General features: G+C 38.5%; 1 protein-coding gene across 4 annotated transcripts in view; it reads left to right on the top strand.

Moving 5' to 3' along the window:
* LOC140229440 (dixin-like) overlaps positions 1-16,205 on the top strand; it is a 236,782-nt gene that overhangs the window by 193,523 nt on the left and 27,054 nt on the right. The gene's annotated exons all lie outside the window — the stretch shown is intronic.

Below are 16,205 nucleotides of genomic sequence, written 5' to 3' on the forward strand. Positions count from 1 at the left end.
CATCTTCACAACAAATTTCAAGACATCATTATGTTTGTGTCATGTACTGTAAAAGTGGATATTTTCGCGCGACTAATTTTTCGCGTTTGGCCGGGTAAGAAGAGATTCGCGTGTTTTTAATTCCGCGGAATAAAGACATCACGCACAGGAACATACAGCAAGCAAAAAATATTCACGTGCTTTTATTTTCACGCTAGTTTCTGGTTGCGCGAAATTCGCGAAAATTTCAACACCACGAAAATTTCCACTTTTACAGGTAGTAACTAGTTAGTAGGGATATTCATTTCACTTTGAAATACTGCGATAGTAATTGACATAATCAGACAGTGATTATTTTTTTTTTTTTTAGTATAACAGGAAGGGCTCATCGTGAATCCAAAACCCAAAGAGAAGTGCGATTTGAAATGGCTGAGATATAGGTGCCCGCCTTTTACAAGGATCGCTATGTTTCACTTTGTTTCTGGATATCTCTACCATTTCAGAACCGATCTTCACCAAATGAAATTTGATTTCCTGTCAGAATTGTATGCTCTTTAATATTTCTTTCTTTTCAAAGTACGTTGTATCTGTAAAAAGGCTAATAGCTGAATCCTCATCTCAACAAATTATAATATTTCATGCTTAACATCTCGAAAAAAAAAATGCGGACAGTTTATCAGCATGTAGCACATTGATTTGATGAAACTGCAATACTGAGGCTGTACTTTTTTACATGTTTAGATTAGTTTCGTTTTGATAGCAGCGGAATAGTGTGCAATGAAAGCCGACTTATGGATGTTATCATAATAAGTTATCGAGTCTTATACGATACACTGTTACCTGTAATCTTTAATTATAACTTTGCGATTTTCGTCTTTTACGTTAACTTTCAGTATATATATTATGTATCAAAATGGACATGCGCCATTTTAGATATTGAATAGAGTTATTCTTGACTTTAGATATCAAATAGAGTTATTCTTGACAACGGTTTGTTACATTAAACATATTCAAAGTGCTTTTTTTTTCAGTACCATGCATTCTATCAAATGTCTAGTAAGTTTACAACTAAGAATTAGTATGCTTAGAATTGCACCATTGGCCCATTTTTATGCAAGAGCCAAATTTCCCTCTTTTTTGTACGCGGTGGACACCTCAGTGTCTATATAGAATATGAGAATGATAGTTATTTCAGGCTAGAGGGGCGCATCAATTTTGAACTTTGTGTTTGAAAGGCTATTGTCATCTTAAAGACGACTAATGATGTCGCTCAAATCGACTGGAGCAAGCCCTCTTATGATTCATGCTCGGATCTATAAAGACTTTATGGTGTAGACATTCCCACTAGTATATACGCGAAAGAGACGGGACGAAAAGCATCGGTGGTACACAGGATGTGGTTGCTTAGGCGACGCTTTCTATTGTCGGGATGGGGATGAAGAAGGTTCTTTCATTATGTGAAACGTTAAGCGCGTGGTCATCTTAATCTCCTGAAAGTAGCTAGTACAATATAGGAGTCCATTCAAAAAGAAACTGCCGCGTACCATTGAATTGTATATCAGAGAGGCTTACAACCTGTTTCTTTTCTCGGACGAAACGCTAAAGCAGTCCTGCTTAGCGACGGCGTTCACGCTCCATCTCACGCACTACCATGAGAAGGAATAGCGATACCACGCATGATACATGAAAACATGTTTAAAAGGCGAGAAAACTAATGAAGTTTAAAGTTGACTTCTCCTTCCTCTTTCAATGAAAACAGAATAATTGAATAGATCTATTGAAGCGGATTGTCACTGCTGCGAACGATCGCCATAGCATCGTTAGTCTTGCGAGCAAATCGAGATCCTAATACTTTTATTTTTGCCTGATAATATGAGTAGTAACCCTTTAAAGGACTCGTAAATTCGACGTTTCAAACAGTATAGTAAAACAATGAAATGTATTTCAAAAACAATTGGATGCGTTGGGTGTTAGCATTTAATAGCATCCATCTGCATTTTATTTTCCGTCCGTATTGATGCACACAGAAACGCAAGCAAACATTATCATGATTATACTGTGAATACGCTGTAAAGCATCGTATCATTATTAAAAGTGTATTCATTCTTCTTTTATTTTCAGCCTGCTTGAAGTAGTAGTCAAACCATGTAATCAGTTAGGCAGCCTATATATAAAAATAGTCGTTATTCAATATTCGTTTGATTTGTTACTGTGTGGTTACGATTACGAACGTTGGTTATGAGTCCGAAACACTCGTTCATATTGAACTACATGTATAAAGGTCAAAGCTGTTTCGATAGTTCCATAGCTCGGTACGAGTTCAAAACGCAATCGAAATCATCAGAATGCTATCATAGGCGGAAATTATAGCTGTGGAAAACTTGTATTAAATATAGGTCAATAAAGATTGCCATATCCAATCTCCGTAAAAAGGTTTTGATTCATGCCATCCTCTGAGCATTTTGAGATATTTTGCTTGTGTTTTGATTATGTTACGATTTAGGTTTGAACTGTGAAAATTGAAAGGTGTGGTTACCTCAACGATGTCGCAGTTCCATTAACCATGATGGGTAAAGGGAATTCATGACTTTATAAGACTAATCCTTGCTAAATTGAAGATCAATTCTTTAAACCATCACTTATGTCTTGTAAATAGATACGTCTGTAATCATAACCAAAATGCCTTAGGAGACAAAAATCATCAAACGTTTATAAGCGTCATCCGACAAATTTACAATTGACAATGCGAATGTATGATTGCCCCATTTGCATGTAGCTGTAAGCTATCTTTACGTTGAAGTTAACTTCCCTCCTTGAGAAAAAGAAAAAAAAAAAGTCGGGTTTTTGCTAGAGGTACTTATTAGGAAACGGTATAAAAACAATTATCAAGAGATAACCTATACAAACATGAAACAAACGCATATTCTGTTCGTTATATGTATGGATCTGTTTATTTGTTTGTTTGGTCATTATTTTAATGGCATTGATCTTGTTTTTTTTAATGGCATCGGTCTTGGTCGGGGGAAAGATAACAAAAAAAAAAATGTATCACTCTGTTATCAGATCAGGATGATTGCGAGAAGGGTGTACATGTATTCCCGCCTTTTTTTTTTATACAGGCAAACAATAAAAGCTTTGTATGCTATTATAAAAGCCTGGAGGCAAAAGGCAGTTTCAACGTTCAACTTATAGTAACCATAGTTTATCCAGGGCTCGACACTAACGGTGGCCCGGTGGCCCGGGGCCATCAAAAACGCACATCGGGCCACCAAAATTTCAGAAATGAAGACTTTGGTGGCCTGATCGGGCCACCAAAAAAGGACGGATGTTTACCTTTGGGCCACCAAAAATAAAAGTTAGTGTGGAGCCCTGGTTTATAGGACATAAAGTAAGTTAGCGTCTCACTGACTGTGGTTCTTTTGTTTTGGCAAAACATGAACACAAAGGGGGTCTGAAATTTTTTTTGTACATAGTACTTGTAGCAGACATTTATGCAGATTCTCCAACAGCATCGCTCCATTACGTCACTTCCTGCTATCAATGGCGAAGAAAGGATGATGGCTGCTTGATTATCCATTCCTTGAGATTGCAGGAAGCTCACCTTTCTTGTGAGTGTGTTTCGTTCTGTGTTGTTCTGTACTCAGTTACAAGGCGTGAAGGTCCGAGTCTTTTCATTCTGATTACACATTTCAATACAGGCAACTGATTCGAGTTTCGCAAAGCTGTTGAGGCAAATTCTTTGCACACTTGACCTCTGAACTGTCAGGTACACGTTCTACACGAAAAACATTCTTATTTAACAAACACATTTTGTGTAGCGACAAAGCTTTCTGTCATTTTCTCAAATAGGCCCTACTTCTAAAAGTGCTCAGATGAAGAGATTTCACAAAGAGAACACGAATTAAAAATGGGCATCAGTTATTGTTCCGATTTCCCTCCCTGCCGGCAATAACTTATTCAATAAGTCTTTGGACTGGGAAAAGTACACATATATTCATTTGGCGAATTAGCGAATGAATTATTACACGAATTGTCTTTGCGAAAAGGAAATTAACCTTGTATATCTCCAAAGATAAACTTTGAACAGCCTGTCACATAGTAAGGGAACAGCTGATTATTATCATTATTTGAATGAATTATCTATTGATGAAGCCACAATGTGATAACCTTTGTAAATGTACACACGGAGAGCTGTCGTAAGTTCCCTATTTTGTGTTTTAGCTGTTATAAAATATCTCACATTACATATATATATATATATATATACACATATCGTACTTTGTGTCTACACTTTTCAAACGCCATTGTGCGTCATGCCAATCACCACGTAATGTGGTGCGTGTATATCGCCGATCAGAGTCTTGCTCAGCTCATCAGTATTGCGCAATTCTAAAGCCCTCGCCGCCGCACGCTCTATGCCTTTTGTCTTCAATGGGGTCAAGAGCAATGCTCATTAGCATCTTAAATGCTCTACAACGGAAGCGGAGTCTCGATCGGGCCAGCCTTTTGTCAAGGCCCTCTCGCTGTATGGTGAAGAAAGCCCAAATGTAGCTGAGTGGGGTTGCGCGCTGGCGCGGTGGGCTGGGCTCGCTTCGCTCGCTTCGCTCGCCCATTACAGCGAGAGGGCCTTGACAAAAGGCTACGATCGGACAAGAACAATAGGTGCAAAGCGCACCGTAAAGTCGATGGTTGGAAAAAAAAAAATTGTAACGGAAAAAAAAAAATGTCTCAAAGCAACCGTGATTTGGGACACTTTTACTAATTTTTCACACTGAAATTTTCTGAACAGATAAATAAAACACCAAGGAATCATTATCCGTCATAAAATAACTTCCCTCTTTGACCCGAGTAGTGCATCCCCTTCATCTCTGGCTCATTACAGGAAAACTCCACGTGCGACATAGTACTCATTGTGAGAGAGCGCCACACCGAATAGACGTCACCTAATAGGTTGCAGCGTGAAAAGCTTAAACTTCTTTAGACGAGCATGGGATCATTTTCTTTCTTTCTTTCTTTCTTTCTTTCTTTCTTTCTTTCTTTCTTTCTGTCTGTCTGTCTGTCTTCCTTCCTTTCTTTCTTTCTTTCTTTCTTTCTTTCTTTCTCTACGTAAAATAAAGAGAATATGTGCGGAATCAAACACAAAATCCTTACGTTTTGTTTTCCCGTTACCCGACTATTGCAATAATGTCGAAAGATAACTTTACAACGAGAAATGACAGTGTTTGAGACAGAAAAAACAACAACAAAAAACGGGAAATAAAGATTTGTTGGATTTTACTTTCATCACTGGGTAATACTGTTCCGTAGAATCTTTGGTTAGAGGGATTTAGCATTGCGTGCTGGCCAACGCGGCTCTAGCTGAAAGTCAGGGGATCGCGGTGATCGAACAGCAATTACTCGTTTACCTTCCTGTATATCAAAACATCCTTTGAACTAGTGCGTATTGAAAGTAACGTGTAAAGGATGGAGAAAAAGACAGTTTGTTTTGAACAAAACAAGCACAAGTGTGATGATGGCACAATACCAATATACACACTGTCTCCAATAAAGAGAATCAGGCGCTAGTGTAGGGCCTATTTTCATACCCATGGGGACTTATCAAATTAAACAAGTACCAACTTGCACCAAAATGACGAGAACGCTAAATACAGAATTTCCGATCACCTTCGTAAATTTGAACCGAACCCGTTATCGCGAATTACGGCAAATTGCATGACATCGATCAAAACAACTCGTGACTATATCTGTTCGATCTGAAATTGAAATTAGCCTCCTACACTCTTAAAAAGAAAAGGGTAAATCAACATTTAAAAGGGCTGAGGAGTGACAACGTTTTTAAGGTAATGTTGCATTCACCCTATCTATCCAGCTGAATCCAACGTTAGATGTGCTAGATACAGCTAGAAAAAGGGTGAATACAACATTTTGAAAACGCTGTCGCTCCTCGCCCCTTTTAAAACGCTGTTTTACCCTTTTCTTTTTAAGAGTGTAATGCTACGTGTTTTGGTTGAGCAACCGCCTCGACAGACCAACGGACATTATGCGCAATATGTAATCATACAGCCAACTTCACTTTCAGATTGTGTACGTGGCGGTTGTCGCAAAGCGAATAACTTTGGAGCTGTATTTCTTTATTTATTTATCTATCTTTTTATGGCATTCAGTTACATATATATACCTTCCATTCAATCCTAGATTGGAACTACTTTCTCGATGTTTTCCTCTCTATCTGTCTTTCGGTATATGCAATGCTGAATTTCGTGTAGGATATTTTCTGCTATTACTTTTCGAACAAGAATCCGCCTTAGGGCTGGGTTCCACTACCGATCAAATCTGCATGTTATGATCTATAGTCCGACAGAGTGTTAAAAATATCGTGTATAGGAGGAAGCCAAAACCAATGTCGATCAAGGTAGATCGATCACATCCAGATCGATTCCGATCGCGTCCTTGTCGAGAGAGATTTGATTGGCAGTGGGAATCCATCGTTTCCATACTTGACTTCATGTATAATTGCTATTACAGGGCCTACAGTTCGGGACATAGAGTCAAACTTTCGTTTTATAGGCCTATGCTGATGGTATTACGCGTGCATTGATACATAATAAAAGCATTTCCTTCCTTTGTACGTTAGCGTGGGGACGATTAGTGAAGTTCACCACGACAATAATGAAAGGCTTGACCGTCAAAAGAAAGATGACCCTTTCCCAGGAACAATGAAAGCAGTGTCCAGCTGTCTTGAAAGACACCATCCTGGCGGAACAATACAAGAAGAATCGAATAAGACACGCTGATTCAACAACACACACAACGAGACTCGTTTTAGACACAGCTCGCAGAGGGTGCGCTCGCTTGTGAGTTGGGGTATCCCTCTTGCCAACTAGCTAAGAAATCATGTAAGCCATTTTAATAGTGTAAAATTTGTATGAATTTTACATACTAATTTTGGTGCAAACACCACACATCACGAACAGCTTCTTAGTGTAACTGATTAGGCCTATGATAACACAAGCAGTTGTATGGGCATAGTATTCGCGCTGTTACGTCACTGATAGGCAATCACGGGACGGATACACTGATTTGGTCTATCAACAAACATCAATTAGAAAAGCTATCTTTTTCGATTCTCTGATTAGATAGAATGATGTGGAATCGGGTTCTTTAGTGTGATCACTGTATAACAAAGGTAAGATTATATGCCTAACTAAGATTTGACTCATTTCAAAAGAGCGCGTACCCTTATGTGATCCCCAAAATTCATAAAGAAAGGGGGAATGGAGTAGGGGATATAATAGGCTTTACCAAACATGCCAAATGGAGCAGCATCGCGCTGTCGACGATGCTTTTAACACATGTCCGAAATCATTAATTTTCCTTCAAAATATATGCAGCTGAGAGTGATCAATTTCACTAACATAAAAGTCTTAATCTCATTTCGTTCTGTCCCTTCTTTTTCATTAATAGAAACTATAATGATGAACAAGGATTCAAATCCTTAGGTTGTGGCATTTCTATTGCGTTTGACGGTTAAATTGCGGTATTGTGAAGGTTTCCAATTGACAGGACACATAATTCGCTGTAATTTAGATCAGCTGTAGAACGCGGGCATCCAATATTGATCATTATTTTAAGAAATATTTGTGAAAGATCGTGAAGATATCTTACGATACTCAAATTTACATAATCATACTACCAAATACCCAACGTCGAAGAGCTCTGCAAACTTCATAGTTGTGTTGATGATATTAAGCGATGGTCTCGCGATAATCATTTGAAATTGAATTCTGATAAATCAGAATTGTCAGGCGGGCTAGTTTTCTCACAAAAATTCATCTCCCAGTCCGTCAGAGATCTAGGAGTTATGGTAGATAAGCATCTGAACTATAAAAAACAACAACAAACGAACAAATGAAATAACACACACATTAAGAACTCATGTCGTTCTGCTGCTTCAGGGGTATTTGTAAAAATACATTATTAATATCCGTAAGTTATCGGAGCAGTCTTCCACCGAACGTCTAATTCACGCATTTGTTACTTCTCATCTTGACTACTGCAATTTCCTTCTTGTTGGTCTCCCTGCTTCGAGTATTGCACCAAATTCAAAATTCAAAATACAGCTGCAAGGCTTGTAACCCTGACCAAAACATCTGACCAAATTACTCCAGTTATCCAATCCCTCCACTGGCTCCCCATACATCAACGTATCACCTTTAAAATCATCCTTATTGTTTACAAGATGAATATTATGGATTAATCTTACCTCCCTTCCGCTCCTCCACTTCAGCCTGTTCTCTCTCTTCTCTCCAATTATCACGTGGTCCCGCACATACCCGCTATGGTGATATAGGACCTTTTCTGTATTTCCCCACCCCTTTGGAATAAACTCCCTCTCTATATTCGTATAGCTGAAAGTGTTGATATGTTCAAATCATTGTTGAAAACTTGTCTGCTTACTCAATCCTAATCTTGTTGTTGTTGTTGTTATGTACATAATGCTGTATCTTAATTATACCTCAATATTTTTAATGTATATATCGGGCATCCTTTCTCTTTATAAGATTATTGGTGCTGTTCGTTATTCCCAGGTTCGCTATTCCGAAGGGTCATTAATCTGAAACGCACAAATTTCCTATACCGAGGTTCGTTAATCCGAAAATGAAAAAGGGTTCGTTAATCCGAACATTGCGTTATTCCGACGGTTCGTTATTCCGGAGATTCGTTAGATTGAAAATGAAATTCGGAACAACGAAGCTTCGGAAAAACGAATCTTCGGACTAAAGAGTCTTGTGAATAACGAACCTTCGGAATAATGAGCTGTTACCAAGATTATTGGGCATTTGCAGGTTGATGTGCGATGCGTTGTAATGTGCTGGATTGTAAGCAAAAGTAAATATGTTATTTTTTCTTAATTGATCAACTTCATGTACATTAAGTGTAGAGAGTTATATACGCCTACGCATGATCATCTTGATCTCAGTGGCCTCAAAAAAAAAAGGCGAATTATCTATCTATGCCGAAAAATAAACGTATGGCTCATCCTGCATGATTTAGAAAATGAAATAAAGTCTCATCCACAGTTACAAAATAAGGAGATGCAGTTGAAAATAAAACAAAATGACCGGATTTCACAGCACACTCACCCGAAAGAGGAATACATATCACACACGAAACCGCTTTCATCAATATTGGAGCATTGTACTATACATGGTGAATGTATGCTTTGCGTAAATCCAGTTTCCGAACACAAAAGCTATACTCTTGATAGCTTAGTCAGGGGAGCACAATAGATTGACTGAAAAAAAAAAAATCATATCAATGAGATATTTCAACAGACTAAATAGAGAAATCACAGGCCTGCTTCTTAAAGAGTTAGTATTGATATTATACACTCGATTTATTTAGTGCTCCACTGTGAATCGAGCGTAAAAATACAGTTTTGGTTATTGCTGAAAGCAAAACAGAAGAACACTTCGAATCGCAGCGTTTATGATTATATCATTATGCTTTACTTTAATGTAGCTTGTAGATACATGCATAGTACTTCCCGTGTCCGAGGCACGAGGATAGAGGTCATGAACTTCATGTCCAGTTTTATCATTTTTAGTATGTCAGTGTAGTTCATTCTTTTAATGCTAGATTTCATCAGCCCCCTCCCCCCATGTTGAGTCTGATAATACCCGCCTTCACGATGTGCAAAATAGCGCGTTACTGAACATGCTCCAATACTCGAGGGTTTTTTTCCAACTTCTCAGACAAAAGAGCGTACACGCGAGGATTGTACACTTTTTGGTTCAGACGCTCCAGCCACCCTCGGAAAGTTGAGGGTTGTTTTTTTTTTTTTTTTTTTTTTTGCAACCGTTCACACGTACAGAAAATAACCCGCTAATTGCCAATCGATGAAACTATTGTTCTCATTGTGCCTCACAGTGGTGTGGAGAGCACGCTGTTGTTAATGATGAGAATAAAAGAACTCAATCAAGTTTCTAAACCCGACCGTTCAAGTACTGCCGGGGCAAATACCGCGCTCATTCAGAAATATCAGCAAGATTTCTGAGGTTATGCATCGCGCTACTGGTTCGCACTAATTTTCTGTTGTGTGTGTGTGTGTGTGTGTGTGTGTGTGTCCACATGTGCAAAAGACTAGAGTTTGCTAAAGGGTAACAAAAATTGAGTTCTGTAACATGCTGATTTGTGTACGTGTGAACCCCCTATTACAGGTATGTTGTAAGACTTTTGTTGGACTTTCCTACAAAAGGAGGTTTGATTCTAGCCTGCTCGCTTGCTGTGTTCTATCATTTATTTTGCAGTAACGTGTCTGTTTGTATTGCTGGTATGCCATACGGAATATTGTACCATGAATCCACCTTCCTGGGGACCGTTTCATGAAACTTTTTGTCAGTGATTTACACTGACAACTGTTAAAAGCTACTGAAATCCTTGCGTCTGATTGGCTGATGGCAAATTTGTCGGTGAAAACCTCCGACGAACTCGTTGATGAAACGAACGGCATAATTCTATTAAAATGTCGCCTTATCTTGGCTTCTTTAACAGTAAAAAAAAAACCACACGTTGAACAGTATTGGTGTATTACACATTAATGTTAACACTAAAACAAAACAAAGGGGTTATTCGTCGCTTCATACTTACAATCAAATCACGTGTCAAAAAAAAAAAATGATGATATAAAAAAGGTCCCGAATGCCGAAGAAAATATCGCTTTCCTAGATGCCGCTGCAACAAGCTGAAGTTTATAGTGTAAGAGCTATACCTACCCAATTACACAACAGTAGGCCTACATAATATCATGGCAACATATATTGAAACTTCTTTCGATCTCACACTCATAAAATCTGCGTACCACTGCGTGTGAAAATTAGAATGAACATCACGGAAATATCAACTGAGAAGTTCTTCTAGATACTTCTTCCCGACTTGGCGATCATCAAACAGTAAAAGACGTGACTATTAATCTATTTGTATCGAATGTAAACTGTTTACTGTAAACGAAAAAAACTATACGGAGTGCCTCCTCCGTTTATTGTCTTTGCCGTAACCATGGAGCTACTACGAAACCAAACAAGAAGCACGCATGATGGACGGCGCGTTTCATTGAACTTGATAACCACGTGTTTCGCACTTCGGCACAGATGCACTGCGCGAAACGTAGCGATTACCGTACTTGTGGCGGACATACTGACTTTGGTCAAGGAATGAAAATGGAATATATTAAGAAAAATATTATGATATTGAAATACCGACATCATGAAAATGTTTGAAAACAACGAATGATTATGGAGTATAGAAATGAAAATGCCAAACAAAGATTTTCATTCGCTCATAGGGAAGCTCTCTAGAAGAGATGAAAGCATCTCCCCTCGTATGGCAGTATAAGTTTCCCCAACAAGCTGATGTTAGTGAGGTGTACACCAGGGCTCGACACTAACGGTGGCTCGGTGGACCGGGGCCACCAAAATCGCACGTCGGGCCACCAAAAAAGTCGGATGTTTGCCTTTACTTTTGGAAATGGACAGCGGTAACAGTCGACTCCGTATAAGATGCTAAAATAAATGTCAGATGTTGTTTTTATTTTTGGAAATGAATAACGGTAATATTCGACTCCGTACGGTACTAAAATAAATGTCGGATGTTTGCTTATACCAAGGATGCTTATACTTTTCGATTTGAATAATGGTAAGATTCAGCTCCGTACGGTGCTAAAATTAATGTCAGAAATTCGATTTTGCGTTCGGAAATGAATAACAGTAATATTCGACTCCGTACGGTGATTAAATAAATATCGCATGTTTGCTTTGACGTTCGAAAATGACTACTAATGATATACAACTCCGTACGATGATAAAATAAATGCCGGGTATTTGCTTATGCGTTTGAAAGTAAATAGCAATAACATTCAGCTCTGAGAGATGTTAATATAAGTGTCGGAAATTTGCTTTGACGTTCGGAAATGAATAACAATGATATTGAACTCCGTACGATGATAAAATAAATGCTGGATGTTTTCTTTCAAGCTCTGGATTTGTGGAAAGATAATAATGTACATTCATCACTTTTTTTTCATGATTCATTCAAGAATTTCGGGAGTCTGACAGCCATCGGATCTCGTTACGATGTTTTTGTATTGTTTACAGACAAGTATGGTAAACATGAGAGCAAGGCTTCATAGAAGATGAATTACCCTGGTGGCAATCATTGAACGACAATTTCAATTCAATGGGCAATCGTTGGGACCACTCGCGATGTTAGAAAAAATAAACACCTCAGCATCGAGCAATTTCTATTATTGAATGGGCAATCGTCGGGACGATGTGCGACGTTTCAAACTCATACCAAACGGTGATTTAAGTTCAATGGGCAAGCCTAGGGACGATGCGCGACGCTTTAACAATTACTAAACGCGTCTCTGACCAGTGATTCAAGTTGAATGGACAATCGTCGGGACGATAAGTGCGACGTTTGAACAATTATGGATTAACAAACTCGCCACGGAACGGTGATTTAAATTCAATGGCCAATCGTCGGGACGATGAGCGACGCGAAACCATCACCAAAACCTTTACAAAACGGTTAGTCAAGTTGAATACGCAGTCGTCGGGGACGATGTGCGACGTTTGAATAATCACTGAAACGCTTCGCCGATCGACAAAAGACCTCCTTAATTGATTAGTCGCGACGAAAAGAGACGACTTCGTTCCGACTCGTCGGAACCATCTTTTGTTGATATTTATAATGAGCCAAAAAGAGCGCAGTAATGAGCACATGAGGCCCAAAATTTGGATCGTCGGGGACGATTGGCGACGATCTTTTGTCTCATATCGTCGCGACGAAGATATCTCCCTAACACAGTTTTTCTGTTGTGCCTTAGAAATGTATCCATGATGTCTCAAACTTTCTTTGTGTGCAGAGTTCCCATGTATCCAAGTACCCATTCAACCATACTTTGATTTCCGTAGCTTAATTAGATGTAGATTAATTCAAGTTTTCCCATGTAGGTATCTAAATCCCCATTTATGGCAGGGCTGCCAACATTGGAAACTAGTTGAGAGTGAGACTCCCATAGACCAATGCTATAATTTAGGAGTCAAAATGAGTGAGATCAATAGAAATGCATGCAAATGAAATAAAGTTTTAGAGTGAGAAAGGACCAAAATGAGTGAGTCTCACTCTCAGTGAGTGAGAGTTGGCAGCCCTGTTTATGGTTGCAACCATACAGGTACTTTGATTGCTCACAGCTTAACACAAGTATCGTTGGGGCACCACCTATCGACAGGGCACCTTCCCATCGACACCCTGCGTATCATGGCTGTTTGCGTATAGAATGAAAAAGTACGCGCGGGATTAAGTGTCATTAGCTATAAAAACAATAAAAACGAAGAAACGAAAATCAAACTCAAACAAACCAAGCTAAAAACTAGACTCGGAATTTGTCAAGACTGACAAATTAGGTGATCCGATTTTTTTTTTAATCAATGATTCGAGTCCTGATCGCAATAGGCATGACCATATAGGTTTCATCTGTGCTTAGAGACATTGGCCGTGTGATATTTGGATTCTCATTTAGAAAAGAGAGTCAGGTCTGCCATCTTTGGTACCAAATTCGGTATACACTATAACGAAGATACATAATAAAGTATATTTGACCATTGACCCAACTTTGCACAGCCAAGATGGCATCTGAGCAAAAAGTGGTTATTTTGCGAAATGATTCTTGTAACATGGTCTGCGTGTGCAAAATATGGGAAAGATAGGACATGTATTCACCAAGATACAGGTTGAAACATTTATGACCTTTGACCCTAATTTACATACCCAAGATGGTGTCTGATCAAGTAGTTGTTATTTTATGAAATAATGTACGTGACATGAACTAAACATGTGCAAAATATGGGGATGATAGGGGCTGTTTTTCTTGAGTTATTGCAAAGAAAGTTGCAGAGAGAAAGAAATATCTCAATACATCGAAGATAAGTTTGATTTAAACCAAGTTTTTTGACGTGATCTCGGCGTCGTATGAAAAAATGGAGGGTATAACGACGATAGCCCAAAGTCTCAGCTACAACATATTTAAATCTGGGAGAAATTCACCGAAGAGTAAGTGAGCTAGTGCTCGATAAAACCGTCATGTCAATTTTCATTTCCAGAAAAATTCCCTCCCATAGAGATAACACGTAAAACTGGTTAAATTTGACAAGGTTACATTATATCCATTTTCACGAGGTGAAGACATCATCCGATTAAAACTTTGATCAACAAAACTTAAAGAGTATTAAATTGGCTACAACATACTAAAATCTGGAAGAAATTCACCGAAGGGTAAGTGAGCTAGTCATCGCTAAAGACAACCATGTCAATTTTCACATCTAGAAAAATTCCCTCCCATAGAGATAACACGTCATAACGAAGATACAGGAAGAAGTACATATGACCTTTGACCCCACTTTGCACAAACAAGATGGCCTCTGAGCCAAAAATGGTTATTTTGTGAAATGATCCTTGTAACATGGTCTTTACGTGTGCAAAATATGGGAAAGATAAGACATGTATTAACCAAGATACAGGATAAAACATTTATGACCTTTGACCCTAATTTACATACCCAAGATGGTGTCTGATCAAGTACGTGTAGTTGTTACTTTGTGAAATAATGTACGTGACATGAACTAAACATGTGCAAAATATGGTGGTGATAGGGTATGTTTTTCTTGAGTTATTGCAAAGAAAGTTGCAGAAAGGAAGAAATATTTCAATACATCGAAGATAAGCTTTAATTTCAACCAAGTTTTTGGACGTGATGCCGACTCCGTATGAAAAAACGAAGGGCACACTAACGATAGCCCAAAGTCTCAGCTACAACATACTAAAATATGGGAGAAATTCACCGAAGCATAAGTGAGCTAGCGCTCAATAAAGATAGTCATGTCAGTTTTCATTTCCAGAAAACTGCACTCCCATAGAGATAACACGTAAACTGGTCAAATTTGACAATGTTACTTTTAATGCCTTTTTAGGAGGTGATGCCGTTATCCAATCAAAATGTTGTTATTATATGACTGAAAGACCATTTAAAGAGCTACAACATATTGAAATTTGGACGAAAATCAACAAAAGAATAAGTGAGATACGCTTGAGTGAACTTGAAATTTGATGACGTCATTTTGAAAATTTACTTTTTTTTACTTTATTAAGAAATTTGATATCTTTTAATCATTTTTCCATCATCGCCAACCCATGAAATGACATGTACAACTCATCAGCTTTCAGAATATGTAAAGAAAATGGGGGGTCACCGTCCATCCTGACGAGTAAAATCGGATTCAAAATTGGCGGGTTTTTTTTTTGCATTGTTGCACTGTATATCGCCGTTGACGCGCGCGCGGAATTTCAACTTTGACGGGCCCGTGTGACGTCATATTGAGTCGGATTGACTTGAAACTTGGTAGAAATATTCCTTGACATTTCAGGCATCAGGTGAGTGTGAAAAAACGGGAAATTTCTATTGCGTATGAGCTGTGCGTGCGTATATGTGCGCGCGCGTACGCGTCTGTCCAATTTTTTCAATTTTTCAAAAAATGCTCCAAATGTTCTGAAACGTGTGCAAAAGAAATTGGAGCTCGATTTGAGCATACAAATATTTCAATGCGCGCGTACGCGCACGTTTTAAGAAAAATGTGAATTTTGAGAACATGAGTAGAACGCGCATAATTTGAAATATATGTGACGTAAATTTCATTGAAAAATTCCATTCTATTAATGAGATATGAATGAGAATGTGTTTTCATATAATGACGTCATAGTGACGTCACGGTCGAATGATCACTTTGATTTTAGTTCGATTGCTGTCTTTGGGAGATGATACATGTATGGTATAATTTTGACATTGATAGGAAGAGCACTTTCTGAGCTAACCTGTCCACAACTTTTGAGGAGAAAGAAGAAGAAGAAGAAGAAGAAGAAGAAAGAATCCGTACAGATACAGAAGGTGATCCGAGAGGATACTCGGATCACCTAATTACACATCCGATCAGTAACGACGCATGGCTGTGAAATTCACGTGTATTACCTATGGCCTGTGAAATTCACGTGTATTACCTATGCTGTGAAATTCATGTGTATACCTATGGAGGAGAGGGGGGGGTGCCGATCGCAATTCCCTTTTTAGCTGCGCGAAGAAAACGGAACGCACGCACTAAAATTGCGCTATTTTA

The sequence above is a fragment of the Diadema setosum genome, chromosome 6 (assembly GCF_964275005.1).
Source record: "Diadema setosum chromosome 6, eeDiaSeto1, whole genome shotgun sequence".
Lineage (NCBI taxonomy): Eukaryota > Metazoa > Echinodermata > Echinoidea > Diadematoida > Diadematidae > Diadema > Diadema setosum.